This window comes from Orycteropus afer, unplaced genomic scaffold, assembly GCF_000298275.1.
Source record: "Orycteropus afer afer isolate SDZICR_OR568_19922 unplaced genomic scaffold, OryAfe1.0 scaffold00056, whole genome shotgun sequence".
Lineage (NCBI taxonomy): Eukaryota > Metazoa > Chordata > Mammalia > Tubulidentata > Orycteropodidae > Orycteropus > Orycteropus afer.
The window spans coordinates 6,749,591-6,757,629 of NW_006921643.1; the positions used below are offsets into that span (position 1 = coordinate 6,749,591).

Below are 8,039 nucleotides of genomic sequence, written 5' to 3' on the forward strand. Positions count from 1 at the left end.
CTAGATGGTACCTAGCTACCAATGCCAACCACTCAGGAAAGGACCAAGTCTGGAGATCCTGGATAGAGTGGGAGGGAAAATGTGGAACAAAATCCAAAAACTCAATAATGACCAGAATTACTGGTCAGATGGAGTCTGGTGAGACCCCCAATACTATGGTCCTGGGATACATTCTAGGCCTGGAATAAAGCTCACTCCCAGGGGCAAAAATCACCAGGTTAGATCTCACCAGTGTAAAGAACCAATAACAACATTGACTCAATGCCTCTGCTTCCTCTTTGCAGACCATTTTTTAATTTCTAAGGTGTAATTATACACATCATGTGTATTTGTGAAATAAGAAAATCATTAGGTTTATATTCCACATGAACCAGGCTTAAAAGTTTTCTAAATACTGTATGTGGCACTAGAAACTTCATACTGTCTCAAGTCAGTGTCATTATTAAGCTACTAGACTCTACAATGAAATATCATGGATAGATGTTTTCTGAAAACCAATATAAAAATCTAGCCCAGAAAAACTGGAACAGAAACATGCAATTTTCTTAATTTAAATTGGTCAAAAGTGTTTTTTTTTTTAATAATTTACAAAAGCTCTACCTAAGACAAATATGTGAAAGAAGTCTTTTTGTGTGTGTGCTGATTTTGTCATGGTAATTCTTTATGAAGGATTAGGAATACACACCTTCAGCAGTACACATGAGAAATAAATTCTGAAAAAAACATTTTTTGGGGTTTAGAGAAGATCATATTCTAGGAAGTACTTCAGAGGAATGGACAATAATTCTACAATTACACATAAGAAGGACAGGAAGACTTCAGAAGGCATTTCAACTTCTAGATTTTTAATGTTGAGTAAAACACTGAAGTGTGATATCTACATTATCTTTCTTTGCAAGAAATTGAATAGCTGCAAATTTCTCTATCTTGACTAGCAGACAGATTCATTTTTTCATCAAGCTGTTTCTCATTCAAGAGATTAGGAAGATCTCTCTGGTTTCCGAGTACTAGCACTGGAATTCCTTTTAACTGTGGTTTATCTATAAGATTACGTAGTTCATTTCTAGAGACATCTATCTTTACACGACCTGCATCATCTATCAAGTAAACAATTGCATTGTGTCTTCTGCAGTACTGTTTCCACATGTTCTGGAATCTTTATTGTGACCTTACCTTTAATCACTTTCTTCCACTGTGGGTATCATATCTTCCCTGAACTGACCTTACATGATGCACTGATGATGGTTGTCTTGCCCTAGTATTGCAGCTCAGTGAAAGTGGCATCTCCTTCTAAAATGGCGAGTAGAACCAATCCAGAAGGCTGGAGATAAATGCCAGCAAGATGGTGGCTGAGAGGGAAAGCCAACCAAGGAGCAGGTGTGTTACCAGGGTCCTTGTGACCCTGAGCAGTTGTACTTGCCTTCTACTGACAAAGAATTGAACAGGAGAGGCAAAATGTGCACACGAACCAAAGTATATTAGAGAAAGGAAAAGGGAGGGGATCGCTAGGGAAAGATAGAGACAAGCTTTCACCTATGCTAGCCTCTGGTTTCTCACCTAACAAAGGATTTCCTAGGGCTTATGAGTGTTTTAGATGAAATATGGCACCATCTTTATCCATAGAATAGGTGGGGATTTCTGGGAAAAAGGCAGGGTTATGAAAATCAGGTGCACACACAGGAGATAGCCAAGATGAATTCCACCACAAAGGCTGTCAAACAAAGATGAAACCCTTCCTTCCTGAAGGCAGCTATGATGTTGCCATAACTTAATTCCGGGATGTTGCACATGTGTGATGTCTCTTGACCCTGGTTCGATTCCTAGCAAGGGCTTCCTGTTCTTGACTGCCTCTGGTGGAAGGTCACTTTGTCAATCAAGTTGAGTTTTACTGTGCATGCTCTGCATGTGGTGAGGCACTTGAAGGACAACTCCGAGATTTATCAGTATTTTATAATGGTCAAGATTGTGAAGTCTTTTGAAATATAATTTCTTATTTTGCCTAAGGGCCTGGCTTGCCAGCCAGCAGCAAGAATTTTGTGGTGGTCTTCATCTAGGTTTAAATTCCAAGGGTACTGAGTCAGGTGCCTGTTTGACCTGGCTAGCCCAATTCCCTGTCTGTCTCAGGTGGATGGTGGCTTCCACTCAAGAGGGCTTGGACTTGAGCCCCAACAGCACCCTGGGGCTGCACACCAGGGGACACAGACAAGTCATATGATTCATCTTCCCTGTTGGTTGTCCACATACTGCTGCCAGCACTCATGGCCTCCATATTTTATTAATACATGTTTATTAGATCATTATATTTAGATCACTGATCCATTTGGATTTTGTGTATAGGGGTAGTGGGATGAGGTATAGATCCCATTTTATACTTTTCCAAAGGACTATCCAGTTGTTCCAAAACCAATATTTAAAATGTCTTATCCTAGTGAAAAGTATTATATACTAAATTTCCACAACTCTTTCTGGATTTTAAAATCTATTCTATTGTTATATCAGGAGCTCTGGTGGTATAGTGCCTAAGGCATTTGACTGCTAACCAGAAGGCTGGCAGTTCAAACCCACCAGCCACTTCTGGGAAGGAAGGTTGGGCAATCTACTTCTGTAGTGATACTGTCTCGGACCCAACTTGTCAGCAGTGAGTTTGGTTTTTTTGGTTTTATTGTTATATCTCTGTCTTCTTTGACAGTGCCCCACTGTTTCAATTATAGTCTTTAAAATATATGTCAGTATCTTATAGATTTAGTCCCTACTCTTTTTATTCAAATTTTTCCTAACTATTCTTGTATCTTACTTTTTCCAGTTTGCCTACACCCATAAATGCTGGTAGTTTTATTGGGATCATATTAGCTTTATCTATTATTTTTTGGAAAACTGACACCTTTGTGACGTTAAGTCATCTTATTAAAGAATAATGTATGATTTCTATTTTCTTAAATTCACTTTTGTGTCTTTCAGAAGTGAATTAAAGTTTTCCTTATATAGTTTTGCACATTTCTTGATAAGTTTAGTTTTAAGTAATTTATTTTTTCTTCTTTATAAAATGATCTTATTTTCCATTATACCTTTTAACTTGTTATTCTTCAAGTCTATGCGGGCCTTTGATTTTTGTATGCTAATTTTATGTTCTATTGTTATGTATATATTGTTATATATACTGAATTATTTTATTGTTTGTGTTATTATTGATTCCTTGGATTTCTAGGCATATTATCATATCATATTGCTAAAAGGGCATGGAGGCTGCATCTTCTGACTTCCTCTAACTTTCATAAGAGGAAGACAGAATCACTGTCAGCAGGCCAAGGCTTTTTCCTATGAGGCCAGACATGCCACCATCATCCAGGCTTTTACCAATTCTGACACCAACCGTCCCTTGGTACTCACTACTTCTCTGCTGGGTTCAATAATTCATTGCAGTGGCCACACAGATGTCACAGACAATACTCACAATTATGAGATTTATTAGGGAAGTAACAGGCTACAATTCAGGTTCAGGAACACACTCAGGATACAATTCTTCAATCAGGACAGTCTCCCCTCTGTTGTGCCCTCAGACATGCCTCTCTGGCCCTTGGCCTCTTGGCCTGACCTCTGCCCTACTTGGGCAAGTGTTACAAAGCCTTTTGAGCTCTGCTGATAGGTACTCCTAGGTGCACCCCACTCCATCAGCAATCCTTCTGCTCAAGGGCACTCAGCTTTCTTGGTCCGTGGGCCAGGTAAACCTACCTCTCTATCTTGTGCCTCTTGGTTCCACTGCAACTGCCTCTCTGCTGGGACATCGTTCTCTGCTGAGGCATCTCTCTCTGCCAAGGAGATCTAGTGCAGGGATTTTGGGTCCAAGGACACACTCTACTTCATCTCCAGCTGTTCTCTCTTGAGAGCAGTGAGATCCCCTTCTCTGTCTCTAGGAAGGCTCATTTTAAGCCTGGCAGAGTGACAAAACTAACCAATCCCAACATCAAAGTTCTACACACCTTATTTGCATGGTCCCACCCAGTAATCTGGTGGGAATTACAAAGACTATGGCTAGAAAAGCCATGCTAAGTAATTCATTGCACCACAAGTATATATGTTGTTGTTAACTGCTGTCGAGTCGTTTCCGACTCATAGTGACCCCATGCACAGCAGAGTGAAACACTGCCCGATCCCATGCAAGCCCCACAATCCCTACTATACTTGAGCCCATCATCCAGCCACCATGTCAATCCATCTCATTATAGTATATATAGAGAGATCATTATACTTCTTCTTTTCCAATTTATATATCTCTGTGTATTTTTCTTTTTCTGATTGCTTTGGATAATTCCTTCAATGCAATGCTAAGTAGTAGTAGAAGAAATAGAAAGCACTCTTGGCCTTGTTCCTTACCTTAATTGGAATGCCTCCAGTGTTTCCCCATTAAGTAAGATTATTCTTAACATCACTATTGTTGTTGTTGTATGGGCTGAGTCGGACCCAACTCATAGCAACCCCTCCTTGGGTTTCTGAGGCAGTATCACTACGGAAGTAGATTACCCCATCTTCCTTCTGAGGAGTGGCTGGTAGGTTTGAACCGCCAGCCTTCTGGTTAGCAGTCAAGTGCCTTAGGCACTATGCTAACATCACTATATAAAATATAAATTATACATTATATATGTATAGGTAGTCCCTGACTTAAGATGGAGTTCTGTTCCAATGACTCCATTTTGGCATAAGTCAAATATGTCAGTTTTTAGAATTTTTATTGTTATTGTCTTTTATTGTTAGCATTTTTATAAATCTTATTTTTGTCATCGTGGGTTGGAAACATTACATATATACTTAAAGATATGATGACATCAGCAAATTAAATGCTGCAACATTGTATGTAGTAATTACTACATACTATCATTAGTATTACTAATGAGAAGATGTAAAAATAAATAAAATGGCCAATGTTAAGTGTAGTTCATCATAATTCATATGTGTTGTGAGTCAGGGACTACCTGAATACATTTTTATGATATAATTTAACATAATATAAAATATACACACATATGAAATCAAGCTAGTGCTTTATCCAGGAGCTCTGGTAGCGTAATGCCTAAGGCATTTGACTGCTAACCAGAAGGCTGGAGGTTCAAACCCACCAGCCACTCCTCAGAAGGATGATTGGATGATCTACTGCTTTAGTGATACTGCCTCAGAAACCCAAGAAGGGGTCACTATGAGTTGGATCTGACTTGATAGCAGTGAGTTTGTTTTTTTGTTTTGTTTTAGTGCTATATCCACCAGTTCTTATTTTCGTTATTTTAAAAGTCTGCAATATGTGTTGAATTTTATTGAAGGTCTTTTTATCACATATGGAAATAATTACATAATTATTATATATAATATTTAGGTAAATAAATCTTTTGATATGGTGAATTATACTAATGCAATTCCTAATATTTCAATAATTTTGTCATACCTATGATAAATCCCACTTGGTCATGATGTTATTTTTATTGTTGGATATTGTTTGCTGATATTTTATGGAAAAATTTCTACCTCAATATTAATAATTGAGGTTGATTTGTAGTTATATTGTTGGTGCTTGTTCTGGTTATCTAGTGCCACTCTGACAAGAACATATCACAAATGGGACGGCTTTAACAAACAGGAGTTTATTCTCTTACAGTTTGGAGGCTTTAAGTCCAAGTTCAAAATGCCAGGGAGGCTTTAGGGGCTGGGTGAAAGCCCCTCAGCCTTGGGCTTCAGCTTTGCCTCCAGCTCTCGGCCCACTGAAGCTAGAGGCTTTTCTTCACTCAGACAGCTGCTGGCTGTTGAGGCTGAGAAGCCCCAAGGTTGACAAGTAAAAAGGCAGAGTCCTGATGTTACCAAACCACAGGGCAGGCCATTAATTCAAGTTCATTGTAAATCCCAAAGTCGGCAGAGCATAGTAGGCTGCTGAGCAATGACATGGCTACATACAGGGTCCAAGCGTGCCATAGGCTAGAGACCATTCCCAAGGCTTCTCCTTATATTCAGGAAGCAGACCACATACCCAAAACAGCTACTCAGCTGCTTGTGGTATATCCCACCATGGAGATGATTGCCAGTCTCATCATGGGAAATAACTACCACCAGCTGCCCAGTCACTCAACCAGGCCCAGCCAAGTTGACACACAAATATAACCACCACAGTGTTGTTTTCATCTCATGTTTTTATACTTGTATCAAGTAAAGAATTTAGAAGTTTATCTTGAAATTGTAAAAATACAGTTTAAAGATTATTATGATTTGGAGCAATTTAAAGAATTGTTTGAAGCACGTGTATCTGTTTTACTTTGCTTCTCTCTGTGATTCCTTGGAACCCAGCACTGTACCTGGATCAACATAAGAATTCAAATAGACTGATGCTGAACGAATAGAGGGCTACTGCTGGGCTTTCCCTCTTAACTTTTAACTTACTAGAGGCTAGAATCACAGGAACCTTAGGCCCAAATTATAAGAATATATAACTTTTTCTTGTGGTGGTTCCAAACCCGGGAGTCACTCTTTATATCTCCTCTAAGGGAATAGGTTAGAAGTTGTGACAGTCATAAAAATGTGCTCTCAGGTTCCCAAATACAAGTAGAAGAATTGACAAAGGGTCCCAGGTGCTGTACTCTGAAATCCATCACCAAGTTTGCTGGCAGAGACCAGGCTTCCTGCAAGCTGCTACTGGCCAAGGACTGATCCCATCCAGAGAGATATGGGGATCCTGTGTAGCCAACTTTGGTTTAAGGATCTCTCTCTGCCCCATTGCCTTTCCAAGCCTTAGGTTGGACTATCCCATCCAATTTTATTTCTCTCTCCTTCACTGGGATAGGACTTGTGGTCTCACAGCTCTCCTCCCAGATTTTTCTGGCTTGTTCATCATTTTCTCTCACAGGCATTTTCCCGAATAAAATCCTTGCATGCTCAGTACCATATTGTCATCTGCTTCTTGGAGTACTCAGACCAACATATGGATGAGATGAATTGAGTGTGAAAAGGCAGGGATCCCTGTACAGGATTCACCTAAAGAAGCAAAAATAAGGCAGAAATAGACAAAGGATATAAACTCTAGAATGTGGACTCAAAAAAAAAAAAAAAAAAAAGCCAACATGTATTTGTCTATTTTGTTCATCCTGTATATCCAGGGTCTAAAATAATATCTGGCAAATAGGTGGTGCTCAATAAAAAGTTACTGAATGGGCACAGAATTCCCAGGGGAATAACAGTTGACCAATGACTATATACCACCACTTGTCTGTCAGTTTGTCATACTGTGGTGGCTTATATTTTGCTGTGATGATGGAAGCTATACCACTGGTATTTCAAATAGCAGCATGGTCACCTATGTTGGATAGGTTTCAACAGAGCTTCCATACTGCTGCCAAAGACCTCTTTAAAGTATTAAAGAGCAAAGATGTCACTTTGAAGATGAAGGTGCACCTGACTCAAGCCATTGTCTTTTCAATAACTTACTAGAGCTTCATATGCATGTGAAAGCTGGACAATGAATAAGGAAAACCACAGAAGAATTGATGCATTTTAATTGCGGTATTGGTGAAGAATATTGAATGTACCGTGGACTGCCAGGAGAATGAACAGATCTGTCTTGAAGTACACCAGGAAGTACAGCAGGAAGCGGATTCATATGCATATACATACACACACACACACACACATATAAACTAAACTCACTGTTGTCGAGTTGATTGCAACTCATAACAACCCCTCCTTGGGTTTCCGAGGCAGTATCACTACGGAAGTAGATTGTCCCATCTTCCTTCCGAGGAGTGGTTTGCACCACCAGGCTTCTGATTCACAGTCAAATGTCTTAGGCAATACCCCACTAGAGCTCATATAACTTCTCTAGAAAATCCAGCCTAAGACAGAGGTAATTACATTATGTCAGATTACATTATATCATATCTCAGAGGGATGACTACCTCATAACTCCAAAACTACTGAGAGTCATACATACCTCAGCCAAGTTGACACACAACCTTAACTATCACAGATAAACCTGGAAGGAAAGATAAGGAGGAATGTGTGAGTGAGCGCAC

The 8,039-nt window shown here is 39.5% G+C and overlaps 1 pseudogene; it reads right to left on the minus strand.

Annotated features, from left to right (window-relative positions):
- Positions 1-830: 830 nt before the first annotated feature.
- LOC103195508 lies at positions 831-6,881 on the minus strand (annotated as a pseudogene).
- Positions 6,882-8,039: the final 1,158 nt, after the last annotated feature.